Genomic DNA, 14,721 nt, shown 5'->3' with positions numbered 1-14,721 from the left:
ATGTATATGTATATGAGTTTTCAAGTAAATGCTACTGTTTTCTGAGAGTCCGACAGGCAGTCAGGCACATGGATTACTCTAGTTACAGAAAGCCATAGCTAGCAACCCTTAACAAGCCCTTCTGTGATTGTATCTGGTGACAGCTGGTTGATAATGCGAATACTGTCCATGACTATGGCTATAACTACAGCACCATCAGCCATCAGGCTAGTGACATGATCAGCCAGGCCAAAAAAGAGCCAGTGTTATAGTACAGGAAGTGAGAGCTACTGGTGGTGGCCCTGCTACCGATCTACCAGTCACTGAAATGGAGGAGCTGCTGTCCACCATAAGGGAGCCAGGCACCTCACTGGGGTTTCTCAGTGTTGTGCTGGATGTGGGTGCAGAGATGGAAGACAACCAAAGGGTGTCTATGGTTGATGGTTTAGGTATGCTGTTTATATAGCTGTATATATAAAGAGGGAGTGAATATGAATACATTTTAGAAAGCTTTTTTTATAGTTATAATTAGTGTTGTTTTTCCTGTGTCATCTTTTCTTTGATGCTCTGTCCATCCTCATTTTGTCTATCTAGGCACATCTGGTACTAAGGTTCCTCAGCCACCTACAAATGGTATGATATGGGCATACATTTTTGTAGCTGTATTCATCTATATGATTGATCTTTAAGCATAACTTAACACGATTTTTAATTTCAATTGCATCTAGTATTGCTTAATGTAGGGTTTTACAGCATAGGTCTGATCACTTTTACTTGTATTTTTCATTTGCTGTATTTTATTGTTATAATTACAGGTGACTCTGCAAATGGCACTGTGGAGTTCCTACCACCTAATGTTGGAGTATAAACAGACTCTGATGATGATGGTGGTTATGAAGAGGCACAATCTGGGGTTTCAAAGGGTGAATCTGACACCTAGGCTGTGGCTTCTGCATCTCCTACCCAGTTTTCAGACACAGTCAGTATGCCTACTCATAGCCATGACACAGAACCAGCTGAGACAGGGCAGGCTGAGAGTGACATGGCTGATCACGGTAGTGAGCTTACTCCAGGTGTAGAGTGGGCACAGTCTCCCCTAGCTATCCTGTGGGGGAAGTACTATACAGGTTTGTCAGTAGAGGTACTCAGAAGAGGCATGCTTTCCATCCTCCTCCTGATGTTTGTATGGCAGTAGGTGCCACCCAATGTATGTATAAGGCCATTGTGAAGGCACAGGCAAGTTTCACAAAGGCCTCAGTAAAGATAGTCAGAGTACAGTGTGTCATACATTCTGACATGCTAGACTGTCTGATCCATGTGGATGAGTCCTTGGACCAGATGAATAAGACTCTGGATCATGCAATGTCTGTATTGGAACATCTGCTAGGGGAGGATCAGCATCTTAGTGGCTGAGGAGCTGCTACATTGTCAGATGTTATCTGACATGGCCATGCTAGATTTCACACCTGTAGTGGCAATGCTCCATCAGAGTTTCAAGTTTCCACCCCCACACGTGGTAGATCATGTAGTCATGGCTGTGGATGTAGTCATGATGAGAGCTCTTTCAGCAGGCATCATTCACATTTAGCTAGCACCCCAACTTTTAACCAGGGTCTTAGAACTAGCAGTGCACCTTCTGGCAGAGGTAGTTCACATTCAGGGCATAGTGCTAACATAAGTGATTGGATTTGTTCCTCAGACTCACACAGTGTAACTCTTTTTGGCCATACCACCTCACACACACACACACACACACACACACACAAACACACACACACACACACACACACACACACACACACACACACACACACACACACACACACACACACACACACACACACACACACACACACACACACACACACACACACACACACACACACACACACACACACACACACACACACACACACACACACACACACACACACACGTATAAATAAATCATTAATTTTGAATGTTTTACACCTGTTGCTACTCCTTGTAACTATGGATACATGCTGTTAACCTGATTTCTCACTCCCACAAACACATACTTCTTTGGTGTCAGGCTTACCATCTTGTAACCCCCACCCTGTGCAAGTGATGATGACTGTGTCCTGTCCTTTGCAAATTTCTTTGAGACTTAGGGTTCCTATGTTCGATGCACATAATGAATAGCCAATGTCTGCTTAGTCCCATTCTCGCTTTAGTCAAAAGTATTGTACTGAATTGCATTTTTTGTTATTCTGCTGTACTTCAAATGATTCTTATTGAGGTCGTGATCATAATTGTATTTATATTAACGTTATTAGTAGTATATTGTACTATTAGTTAGAAATTACAGTAGTGCTTGTTCAGCATCTTATGCGGGTGATGCAGTGATTGCTCTGGTTATTACTGAGATGTCTGAGTTGGGCAACTTTAATGGAAGATGCATAATATTGAGCAGACCAAATATGTGTCTGGTCAATACATAAATGATTTGTTTTATTACTCATTTGTGTTGCATATTCCTAATTTGTGTCTTGCATATTAATGTTATATTTTCTATTTCTTAGGGCTTCATAACTACACCTGCTCATGTACCTCTTGTAGATGATTATGAAATTTGAGATAATATTGCGGCTGTTGTTTTAACATGGGCCTGCTTTGGCTTGCGGTACTGGCTGTATACCATGTGCTGTTAAAAGTCATTTTTATATACATTTTAATACATTTACTTTTATGTTGTATATATCACTCATTAGTTACTGCTGACATTCCTGTACAGTTGAGCCGTGTTTTATCTTAGTAAAGTCCAAAACTTGCAAATGAGGGTAATCATTTTTCTCTCTTCTTTACAGGCACATCATCACTTACCTTGGTTAATGCTGCTTACACAAGTTGTGTCTTTTGGGGTTGACTTTGTCTGATATTCACAGAACACAACCATTACATGGCTAAGTAAAAGCTGATAATTTTACATGTATCACTGTTATTATTTGCATGTGCCTAACTGCTTAAATCTCTGCTTAGGTAGCCAGTGTGTGCACTATTCTGTGCCTCTTGAGAAGGGCCATAGCATATTGTGCATGTCTAAAACTGCCAGGATCACCCCCAGCTGCTGGTTCTACGTCAGACTCTTCAGCTGTCTGCTGGCCCTGCTGGCCCTGTCTATGGTGGCGGGTACTACTGTCTGTAGCCTTGTTGCTCTTGTTATAACATGGCACAGACTGTCAACAGTTTGAATGAATTGGCAGGGACATTTTGCAGGGCTCCTCTAGATGTATTTAGATATTAGAAATGTGATTTGAGCAAGCCAAATACATGCTCTATAATGTTTATAGTTTGAGCATGTGCATTGCTATAACCTTCCTCAGTGGGGTTATGTAGACTTTACATGACTGTCATGAGCCAAGGTTCCAGTGCATAACCTGCATTCCTCACTAGAAGCCCTTGCGGAAAGTTACCCCTAAAAAACCTTAGACAAAGGTCAGAGGTGTGCCGCATGTGGGAGTTCATGGAGCCAGCGAGGGTTACCTGGACACATTATAGATGATCCCTTGGGCATTAAAGACCACTTGACAGTTGATAGATTCATATCCTTTTCTGTTAATGTGCCTCCCTCCCTGTTCAGAAGGGAGGGCTTTTATTTCAATGTTTGTGCAGTCATTGGCCCCTAGAATCTCAAGGAAATGTGCAATTGCATAGAAATGCTGCATGGGGCTAGCTATCTCCTATGGGGTATGTGAAAAGCAGGTATACTCCCTTATATGTTGCGGCATTGCATTGAGAAATTGGTATAATATTCTTGAAGCTGAGGCCTGTGACACCCCCTAACATGTCCCACATGGGTTGCTGAAATGTGCCTTTGGGTACTCTATGTAATGCCACACATACCTTCTTTTCCATTAGGGTGGGTTCTCCATGATTTCCTTGGGGCCTCAGGTGAGAGTGACAGAGGTTAACTATTTACTGTAAGGTATCCCTGTCTACTCTGTAGTGCTCTAATATTTCAATATCGTCCATGATAGGTTAAATGTGGTCTGAACACTCTTCTCCTTTTAGGCCAAGGTCTAGCAGAAGCAGCAAATTGCTTTAAAGCCTGTTGCACACAGAGGTTAATGATGGCAGCAGAACCCCTAACTCTTTTTTTTAAATGTGTCTGTGCCTGTTTTCCAAACAGTATAGAAAGTGAGGGTTAAAGGGATCTCTGCATGTAAGCAAGGGTTTTATATGTGCCTAAACCACTCTCCATGTTGATTTGCTTTATTAGCATATAGTTCCCCTACTTATTCCATCATTAGCATATTCTGATGCTTACCCTTGTCATATGGCAGGGCAAAACATGTACAGCTGTTTACTGAATACCAAGCAGCTCATTGGTCACGGTACATCTCACATGCACTTAGCCTGAAGTGTAGGCTTTCATGAATCTAGGCTGCTAATTCACTTAAAAAAGTTAACAGAACAACAGGTTGTGCATCAACATGCATTTTTGGCTCAGTTAAAACACTAAAAAGGATGAAACTGTAATGTATGGCATTATTCAGTAACTGTAACCCTAAGTGATTTATTGGAAAAGTTAAAATATTCTGAGGTAAAAAGCAATGATATGAGGCCAGATTAGGGATGTTCTGCAAAATCAAGGACAGCTGAGTATATATATATATATATATATATATATATATATATATATATATATATATCGTGTGAATGTGTGTGTGTGTGTGCGTGTGTGTGTGTGTCCCTCTCTCTCTCTTTATATATATATATATATATATATATATATATATATATATATATATATGTGTGTGTGTGTGTGTGTGTGTGTGTGTGTGTGTGTGTGTGTGTGTGTGTGTGTGTGTGTGCAGTTTTGCAAAAGCCGGTTCTCCGAACTGGAAAAAAAAAAAAAAAATACTTTAAACAGTATTTTGCAGGGGGCATCCCCCCTGCACCACCCCTACTTAAATATACTAACTCTGTACCCTTAAATGTGTACCATATGTCCCTAGATCAAGGATGAAAAAGCTATTTCAATAACTTCCCATACCCAGAGAAAATGAACTAACTAACTAACTAAATGAGTAAATAAATAAATGTAGACAGATGGCTAGATACTGAAGCAGTTACCGTAGCTTGACAGTTAGTGCAGAGGACTAAAGCTTTTAGCTGTTAATGAGCTTTTTTCCTCTGCTGAGGGTACAGGGATTTTATATGACTCTGAGCAAGTCAAGCAGGTGGTCCATGAAATAGAACAATTTGCCCAGTGGACAAAGCACCACCCTTTTTACTGTTGATGCATTTAGGTACTCACAGCACATTAGACATGACCCATAAGGAACAAATAACTTATGTTTCTATCATTATAGGTTCATAGGTTCATAGGTAGGTACTAGGCTATCGGCCCTAGGGCCTATACAAGCCCAGTCCAAAAGGTACCCTGGCTTTTGCCACCCAAGAAAATGATTTTCCTGTGCCACTGACATCCTGAATTTAAGCTGCAAAGAACACTACTTAATATAGTCTTTAATATGCATTAAAAGCCATTTGTAGTGAGGAAGCATAAGCTGTTTATGACACACTTAAGAAATGTTATAATGATATATAAGCTAGAGATTACGTATCATTTTGGAGAAATACATCAAAATAAAATTATTTGAGATTGTTTTCCTGAATCATGAAAACATCATTGTTTACTTGGATTAAGTTGATACTAACTAAACTACTGCAGGCATTTTTTTGCCATCTAATACTTGGCAGAAATTAACTTGTAAGATAAACTGCTCCTTAAAGCAAGGTAGAATTTGTTTTAAATTGAAAAGCTGCTATGGTTAGTCATTTCAATAGTCAAACCTATTTGACAGTTTGCCTTATCTGGTACTGCAGCTTAGCCCACAATATGTAAGGCAGATATTACATTTTATTATTATGCATGTTGAAGAGGGTTCTCATCTAAACTGCAAATGAAAGATACATTATAGTATAGTCATCAAAAGGTTCAAAGAACTGAAAGCCACACAAGAGTTTAGAAACAAGGGAATAGTTACCTGCTCCTGTTGAATGATGAGGGGAAGGGGGCTGCAAATAATCAGCAACTGGTAGCTAAAGAAAATCTCAACAAACCATTGTGATTTACTGTAAAATTTACATTGATACTTTAGAATGTATTACTTTAAAGCCAAAGTGCATTGTGTGTGTGTGTGTGTGTGTGTGTGTGTGTGTGTGTGTGTGTGTGTGTGTGTGTGTGTGTGTGTGTGTGGACATCACTTTCTTGGTAAAGGAATGAAGTAAGCCATAAATATGCTCATCTGAAGAGACTGTAATTAACAACAGACAAAAATCAGAAATGGCTGTAATGCTTGTCCCAGGCTGCCTGAAATTCATTTGATTATTAAAGGCTTGTTATACATGCCAGTGTTTGTCTTTAAGGGGGCTAAAGAGCAAGGGGGGTTTGGAAATATGGACTAGCCTTAATTTGAATGAAAAATAACATTTTCAGTAAATAAGTTATTGAAGTCTTCAGTGGTACCATGAAATATTCTCATCACCAATCACATGGCTCCCCAGAGTTCCTCCCTAACCCAATTCAAGTGGAACTTGGGCAATTGGATGCGAAACTGGAAATTCATCCCTGGTTTGGCACCTATGTTTCTAATGGACACAGGTAACCTGTAAATGGTTCATCGCCCAGGCTCATGCTTACATTTATCAAGGGTATCAGAACTTGTCAGAGATTTAGGATGCATGACTAGGCTTATAAAGGCACTTGTGGTCGTTAGCCTAGTAAACACCTATGAACCTATTAACCTATGGGGAACTGAAGCCTGAAATGCCAGTGAGACAGCTTTTAATTGGACCGGAGAAGTAGTACAGCCTTTGTTCAGATACAAAAATCAATGCTTTGTGAAAAAAAATTGTTTAGAAGATATGTCAAGGATCATAAGATTTATTATTAACACAATTGTTTATGGTTTTAGTCGTATCACTGGCCTGCATTTACATGGCATTACAGAAAAATAAATACAATAATATGCAAGAAGTAGTAGGAATGAGTACTCACATTACTGATGGCTAAAGGGAAGGGTGAAATAATACTTACTTAGCTGCACTGGTGGTGGGCTGTGAAAGGGAAGAGAAGGAGAGCAGTTGGCATCAGTACATATGCTGTCCTGCACACCAAGGACCATGTGCAGAGTTGTGTCTAGGCTGCCAGTGAAGCAGTATCTAAAGGAAAGCACAGGAAATGCTGGGATACCACATTCAAGTTGTTAAAAACAAAGTTTGTAAAATATGCAATAGAAATTATTTAAAAATGCCACATTGAGATGGTAAGATGGTAATTTTGGTAGCATTACTCTGTAAAACAGGAGGGAATTGGGGCTTAGGCTTCTAATTTATAGGAAACAGTTGCAGAACGACATGCTTATCTTATAGGCTTAATAGGGATTTCAGGAAATTAAGTTTGATTTTAAATTATCATTGAGAGATTGGACAGCAACAAGGCACCAAGACCTGTGAATAAGACTTCAAAAGCAGCATGGGATAGGTTAACATATCTCTGTGCAACTTCTATGGATGCCAACAGGATTAATAATTATGTCGGTCTGTTTGTGTGTATGCATGCTTGCATGGGTATATTCATGTATGTATGCATTTATTTATTTATTTAACTGCATGTTGTCCCTGATAGTAATATAAGTAAAAGTATGAACAATGACAATTATAAGGAAAAAGCTGGTAAGCAATTAGAATGAAAAAAGTTATAACATTCATGAATAATTCAAATTGCAGAAAGAAAAATAATGCAAATATGCAACATCATTATGTATCAATTATATTTACATTATATCATAACGTAAAGTTAGGTTATAAAATCTTCTTCTTCTTCTTTCATCTGTTCTCATTAGGGGTCACCACAGCAGATCATCCATTTCCATTTCTTCCTGTCCTCTGCATCTTGCTCTGTCACACCAACTACCTGCATGTCCTCTCTCACTACATCCATAAACCTTATCTTAGGTCTTCCTCTTTTCCTCTTACCTGGCAGCTCCATCCTTAATATCCTTTTCCAAATATACCCAGCATCCCTCCTCAGCACATGTCCAAACCAATGTAATCTCTCCTCTCTGGCTTTGTCAACAAACCGTCCAACCTGACTTGACCCTCTAATATACTGATTCCTAATCCTGTCCATCCTTGTCACATCCAATGCAAATCTCCTTGTCACACCCAATGCAAATCTTAACATCTTTAATTCTGCCACCTCCAGTTCTGATTCCTGCCTTTTTGTCAATGCCACTGTCTCCAACCCATATAACATAGCTAGTCTCACTACCCTCTGGTTGACCATCCCTTTCACTCTTACTGGTACCCATCTGTCACAAATCTCTTCTGACATTCTTCTCCACCCACTCCACCCTGCCTGTACTCTCTTCTTCACCCCTCTTTAACACTCACTGTTACTCTGAACTGTTGATCCCAAGTATTTAAACTCATCCACCTTTGCCAACTTTACTTCCTGTATCCTCACCATTCCTCTATCCTTCCTTTAATTCACACACATACCTTCTGTCTTAGTCCTGTTGACCTTCATTCCTCTCCCATCTAGAGTATATTTCCACCTCTCCAGAGTCTCTTCAAACTGTTCCCTACTCTCACTACAGATCACAATGTTATCTACAAACATCAACATCTGTCACTCCTACGGAAGACCTCACCAGTGACACACTACCCTTGTACATATCCTGTACCACTCTTACATACTTCTCTGCCACTCCTAACTTCCTCATACAATACCACAACTCCTCTCTAGGCATCCTGGCATATGCTTTCTCTAAGTCCACAAAGACACACTGTATCTCCTTCTGACCTTTTTTTATATTTCTCCATCAACCCCCTCAGAGCAAACATCGCATCTGTAGTGCTCCTTCCCAGCATGAAACCATACTGCTGCTCACTAATCATCACCTCCCTTCTTAAGCTAGCTTCCCCTACTATTTCCCAGAACTTCATGCTGTGACCAATCAGTTTTATCCTTCTGTAGTTACTACAGCTCTGTACACCACCCATAGTCTTAAAAATCTGTACCAAAATATTTCATCTCCACTCCTTGGGCATCCTCTCACTTTCCAAGATTTCATTAAACAATCTGGTTAAAAACCCCACTGCCATCTCTCCTAAACACCTCCATGCTTCCACAGGTATGTTATGTAGACCATCAGCTTTTCCATTCCTCATCCTCTTCATTGCTATCCTTACTTCCTCCTTGCTAATCAGTTGCACTTCCTGATTCAATATCCCCACATCATCCATCCTTCTTTCTCTCTCATTCTCTTCATCATCAGCCCCTCAAAGTACTCTTTCCATCTGCTCAACAAACTAGTAGGACTCTCTACCTGACTCCTCCACCTTTCTCTGTGCACTTCTTTACTTACCTTTGGAGGCAGGGACTCATAAGTTACGTGTTTATATTCGAATTATCACAACATGACTGTCATCCTTCCCGGTTCCCCCATAGTTTTAATAAAAATTTTTTTTTTTTTTTGCTTTTGCACACAATCCCTTTTTGCACACAATCCCTTTATTGCACACAATCCCTTTTTTGCACACAATACCTTTTTGCACACAATCCCTATTAGTATGCACACAGCACCACAAGGCTATTACTGTCTGACCAATTTACCTTATGTAACTGCGATTGTAATGTTAATGAAAATGCACACAGCACCCTGCCTGTTCACACTTTACTATTGGAAAGGAACTGTTGTTAATTTAAATGGCCTGCTAGAACTAATGTATTTAAAGGAAGTGAAAATGGTTGTTCATAGTTATGAAACAGGTCTTTCTGAAGAAGTCTTGATAATAAATAAGACGAAAGCGCTAAAGTACTACAAGAGTTGGTGTGATTTACCATTTTTTGAATGCTGTTATTGTCACAAAGTTCATTTCTTAGTTTTATATATATATATATATATATATATATATATATATATATATATATATATATATATATACATACATACATACATACATCTACATATATAAATATGTTTTCCCTACTGTTGAATGACTGTACAGCCTGATATGTTTGAGAAAACATCATATGCATGTATATCTCAAATGGTGTAGTGGTAAATCACTGTGGATATGGTGTGCAGGGTCCTGGATTTGAGACTTGCTAGGGCTGATTCATTTGTTGCTGGGCAGAACAAGGACTGTTGGATACAGAATGAACTAAGGTACTTTTAAGCAGTTGCAAGCAGGTATGCTCAACGGTAAGCAATGCTAACTTCTGGTTAAATATACTTACAGCCAGTTAGCTGGAAAATTGCTTATTCTGTGTAAGGATTGCTTAGTGGCGTGCAAACAGGCTTAAACCCACTTACTACTGCTTAAATGTGCTTACTCCCGCTTACCCCCGCACTAATTCCTTTAAAAGAAAAGAAAAAGGATGAAAGGAAAGTGGTGAAAAAGGGGGCATGCAGAGGGAAAGACAATAGTGCAAGTAGCTAGGGATGTGTAGGATGCATGTAGTGAAGGTCCATACCTGTCTATTTCTTCTACAGCAACAGCTGTGCATATAAACTGAATTTGTAGGTAGATTTGGACACTCAAACCCCTGATAGAGGGGTGAGGACAACAGCAATATGTTGTGAAGCCAATTAGACCAGATTACATATGTCCAATCAACACATATGTGAAATGGACAGCTATGTATGGGGCGAGAATTTTTGGGGGGAACAGATTGCCCTTTTTTTTAAGGTGAGAGTGGGATGTTGTGGAAGGATAGTAGGTATATTTGGGGAGGTAGGTTGGGTAGGAAGACAGACAAGACAGACAAGACAGCATACGGGGGTGGTATATGACACATGTGGGGGTAAACATCTTGGATGGGGAGGGGTGTTTGGAAGTCAGAAGCCCATTAGCCCCCAAATGGAAACAGTGGGACTGAGGTCCCCACTCATGGGCAGTCACCACTGCACCTTCACAGCCCTGAAGGTGGCTGTGCTGGGAGATGGGTAGCATGGGAAGTATACCCTTCTAAATGCACCACACAGCCCTCAAGCTGGTGTAGCAGATCTCCAAACTCCCTGCGTAGCTCGCTATACACCAAGCCCCGGACCTGTCTACGGGTAACAGTTTCCTGTCCGCGCCCACTCCCGGGGAGGAAAGCTCCATCCCCTGAGGCAGTTCCACCTGAAGGTGGTGCAGGACCAGTGGACAAGGATGTCCAGGGGTGGGTCCCAGACTTGCTGGAGCCTGGTGAGGTGGGAGAGGTGGGTCTGCTGGGACAGGCCTTCCCAAACGTGCTGTGGTTTTGAAGTTTTAAAACATATGTGGGTTAGTAATAGTCAACACATTCCAAGATTATTTATAACATCATGCATAGTTTTTCCCATTAACCCAAAACACCAGATTTGGAACAGTTGCATAGCAAAGAGAACACATGCATATATGGAACCACAGTGATCATTACAACAGCATGCAGGTTACATTGATAGCAACAGGCAATCAGTGATAGTATTTCAACATGGAACATTACTAGAAACACATTTCCATATTTATTGAACAATAGGACATATGTCCCAACAATAGGTTTGTTGTAAACGTACCCATTGATTTGTGTATTTAGATTATTGTTGCAGATATGGTGGGGGGCGAGAGAGATGTCAATTAACAAGTTATATATCCCTGTAGTTCTCATAACTTTAATGCTCATTGCTCTAATCAGTAAGGTGCACGTATTATTACACTACCCTATGGCCTTGGTTTGGCCAGTGGTATGTTTGTAAACAAGTGTATACTTCAACTGTGTTATAGCTAAATTCTACATCTCTTACCTGGTATACGTGTGAAAGGAATGTTTGTTAACAATACCTGACTGTTTCTACACATATTCCCAAATTCCAAGTAAATATTATGCACATACCTCTCAATCTCTTATTGCACACACTATGGTCAAAGCTTGACAACATGGGGTGGAAATGGGACATATTTAAATATTGCTCTCATAAACTTGGAGGGCTGATAGAGTGACAGAATTTGTTTTCATATACATTTTCTGAAGGTTTCGAGCTCTGAAAATGAAATGTATGTCATTATCTGCTGACTACAAATCTGAGTCATTCCACTGATTTGCCACGGAGACAGGGGAACAGGCAGAAAATATGAGCCAATTATCTGGATATTCTGAAAGGATGTGTACAGTTGAGAGGTATGATTATGCATACAGCTTACTACCACTCCCAGACGGTGTCTGCTAAAGAAACAACAATTTAAGACACAGTACAGTGTGCTATTTGAATATTGCTGTCTGTTTCTTCATTGTTTTCTGTCTAAGTCTGTCGTGGTTGTACAATCTGACCTTGTAATTACAACTGTGCTATACAGACATTCCTAGACATTTTTATTATGTAGCACAGTGTGGGTAACAGTGGTTAATACAACATTACTATTCAGAAAATGCAACACTAAAAATGCCATACAATGCCAGACTAAGCAGTACCAGTCCAGTATTTCAATCTTTATTGGCAGGCACCGTTTTCTTATATGGCACACCTGTGGAGAGAATGTTTGTTAACACTACCTGAATGTTTCCACACATATTACCAAATTCTGAGTTAATATTATGCACATACCTCTCGATCTGTTAATGCACACACTCTGGTCATAGCTTAACAACATGGGGTAGAAATGGGGGGGGGTCTATATTATGTTATTGAATCACTAAATGCCAAACGGCTAAATACTCAAAATGGCCTTTCATCAAATCATTTGTTATGGGGGGCGCACCCCCGCTAATTATATATACCAACTCCAAGGTCACACTACAGTGGGGAAAGGGCAAAGATTCTGTTCCCTTCTGTACCGCAATCCCACAAAACACACTTCGATGAATAGCTGTTTCGAGTATTTGGCCATTCGGCATTTAGTGATTCGATAACATAATAGGAACCTGAAATGGGACATATTTTGAATATTGCTCTCATAAACTTTTGGTGAGTTGCTAGAGTAACAGGTTTGTTTTCATACACATTTTCTGAAGGTATTGTTGTCTGAAAATCAGATGTATGTCATTATTTGCTGCCTAAAATTCTGAGATCATCCCACTGATTTGCCAGGGGGACAGGTAACAGGCAGAAAATATGAGCCAATTATCTGGACATTCTGAACAAATCTGTACAGTTGAGAGGTATGATTATGCATACAGCGTACTACCACTCCCAGTATTCGAACCACGGCTCTGTCTTCTAAAAATACAACAATTTAAATCACAGTAGAGTGTGCTATTTGGACATTGCTATCAATCTCTTCAATGTTTGCTGTCTAAGTCTCCCTCGGTTGTAAAATCTGACCTTATAATTACAACAGTGTTATACAAACATTCCTAGACATTTCTATTATGTAGCACAGTGTGGGTAACAGTGGTTAATACAACATTACTATTCAGAGAATGCAATACTAAAAATTCCATACGATACCAGAGTAAACACAACCAGTACAGGATTTAGAGCTTTATTGCCAGGCAGTTACAGTTTTATTTAAATATGACCTATATGAGACTATTACTGTCATACTGTCTGGTTTATTCAGTACAACCCATACACAAAACAGTTTTGATACTGGCATTTTACTTTCTACTATTTTATATTTATTTGGTGTGACTACTGCAAGAAGGATTGCTGCTCACCAGCCTCGTGAAGCAGCCTTTGCAGCCTACTCACATGGGCTTCTTGATTTACAACCCACTCAGCTGCAGCTGTAAGAGAAATAGAAAAATATTAAGCCATACCTATCCATCATATACACAGGCTGGATATTATTAAACAGTTACTGGTATGAGTACTTACACACTGCTGGGACATCATCCCTCTGCCTAGATTCTTGGATCCACTGATCTAAAAGCTCCACCTTTCTCTGTTTCAAGTCGGCATAGTGGTGCCAGACCTGCTCACCAGTCTGAGGGATGCCAGTGGCACTGGTAAGGTCATGGGTGAGATGGTCCCAGGCTTCCACTTTATATTGGGAGCCCTGGTACTGGCCCTGCAGCAGTCTCTCATCATGTTTTTTTACCAGGAGTCCTACCATGACCTTGGACTCCTGGATGCCCCAGCGCTGCGCTCAGAAGCACAATCCCTCTTCAACTTCCGACATGGTGCCTACATTGGGAAGCTACAACCAGTTATGAGCTGTATTCCCTCCTGTGTGGTTTAAATATGGCCAATTTCTTGCCCTTTGCCCTGATTGGATGGATTTGAATATGCTGAGCTAAGCTAAGCTACAGACAAACCTACTTAGCTAAGGTTGGCATTGCTTAAAGGGGCAGGTTTAGCACTGCATACCAATGGGCAAATCCACTTAGCTGGGCTACTCATTGCTTAGCAGTCATATTTACGCAATGCTTATACCTGGTAAGCAGAGCTGTGCAATGCTTAGCATTGCTTATTTTTCATTTTATAGACTATCTGCTGTATGGCATTGATTCATCATTCATTACATATTATAATTTTGTTTACTGTCCCTGACATCCCCCAATGTGCTTTAATTACATTTATTCATGTGTGACTATACTGTATGGGGCACTTGTGTTTATATAGGGGTTTCACAGCTTTATTACACTGACACCTCACATCTGGACCTAATGCAGTACTCCGGTTGACAAATATATGTTATTTAGAAGGTAATACAAAACAAAATTGTTTATGCACTGCTGTCACATTTAAAATGTGAATTTGTTACAGTGGGGATCAAACTGGGAATGGCTGCTTGCAAAGT

The sequence above is a fragment of the Protopterus annectens genome, chromosome 1.part1 (assembly GCF_019279795.1).
Source record: "Protopterus annectens isolate FY-2018-M chromosome 1.part1, PAN1.0, whole genome shotgun sequence".
Classification (NCBI taxonomy): domain Eukaryota; kingdom Metazoa; phylum Chordata; order Ceratodontiformes; family Protopteridae; genus Protopterus; species Protopterus annectens.
The sequence above is the reverse complement of the archived record's forward strand: the minus strand, read 5'-3'. Positions refer to the sequence as shown.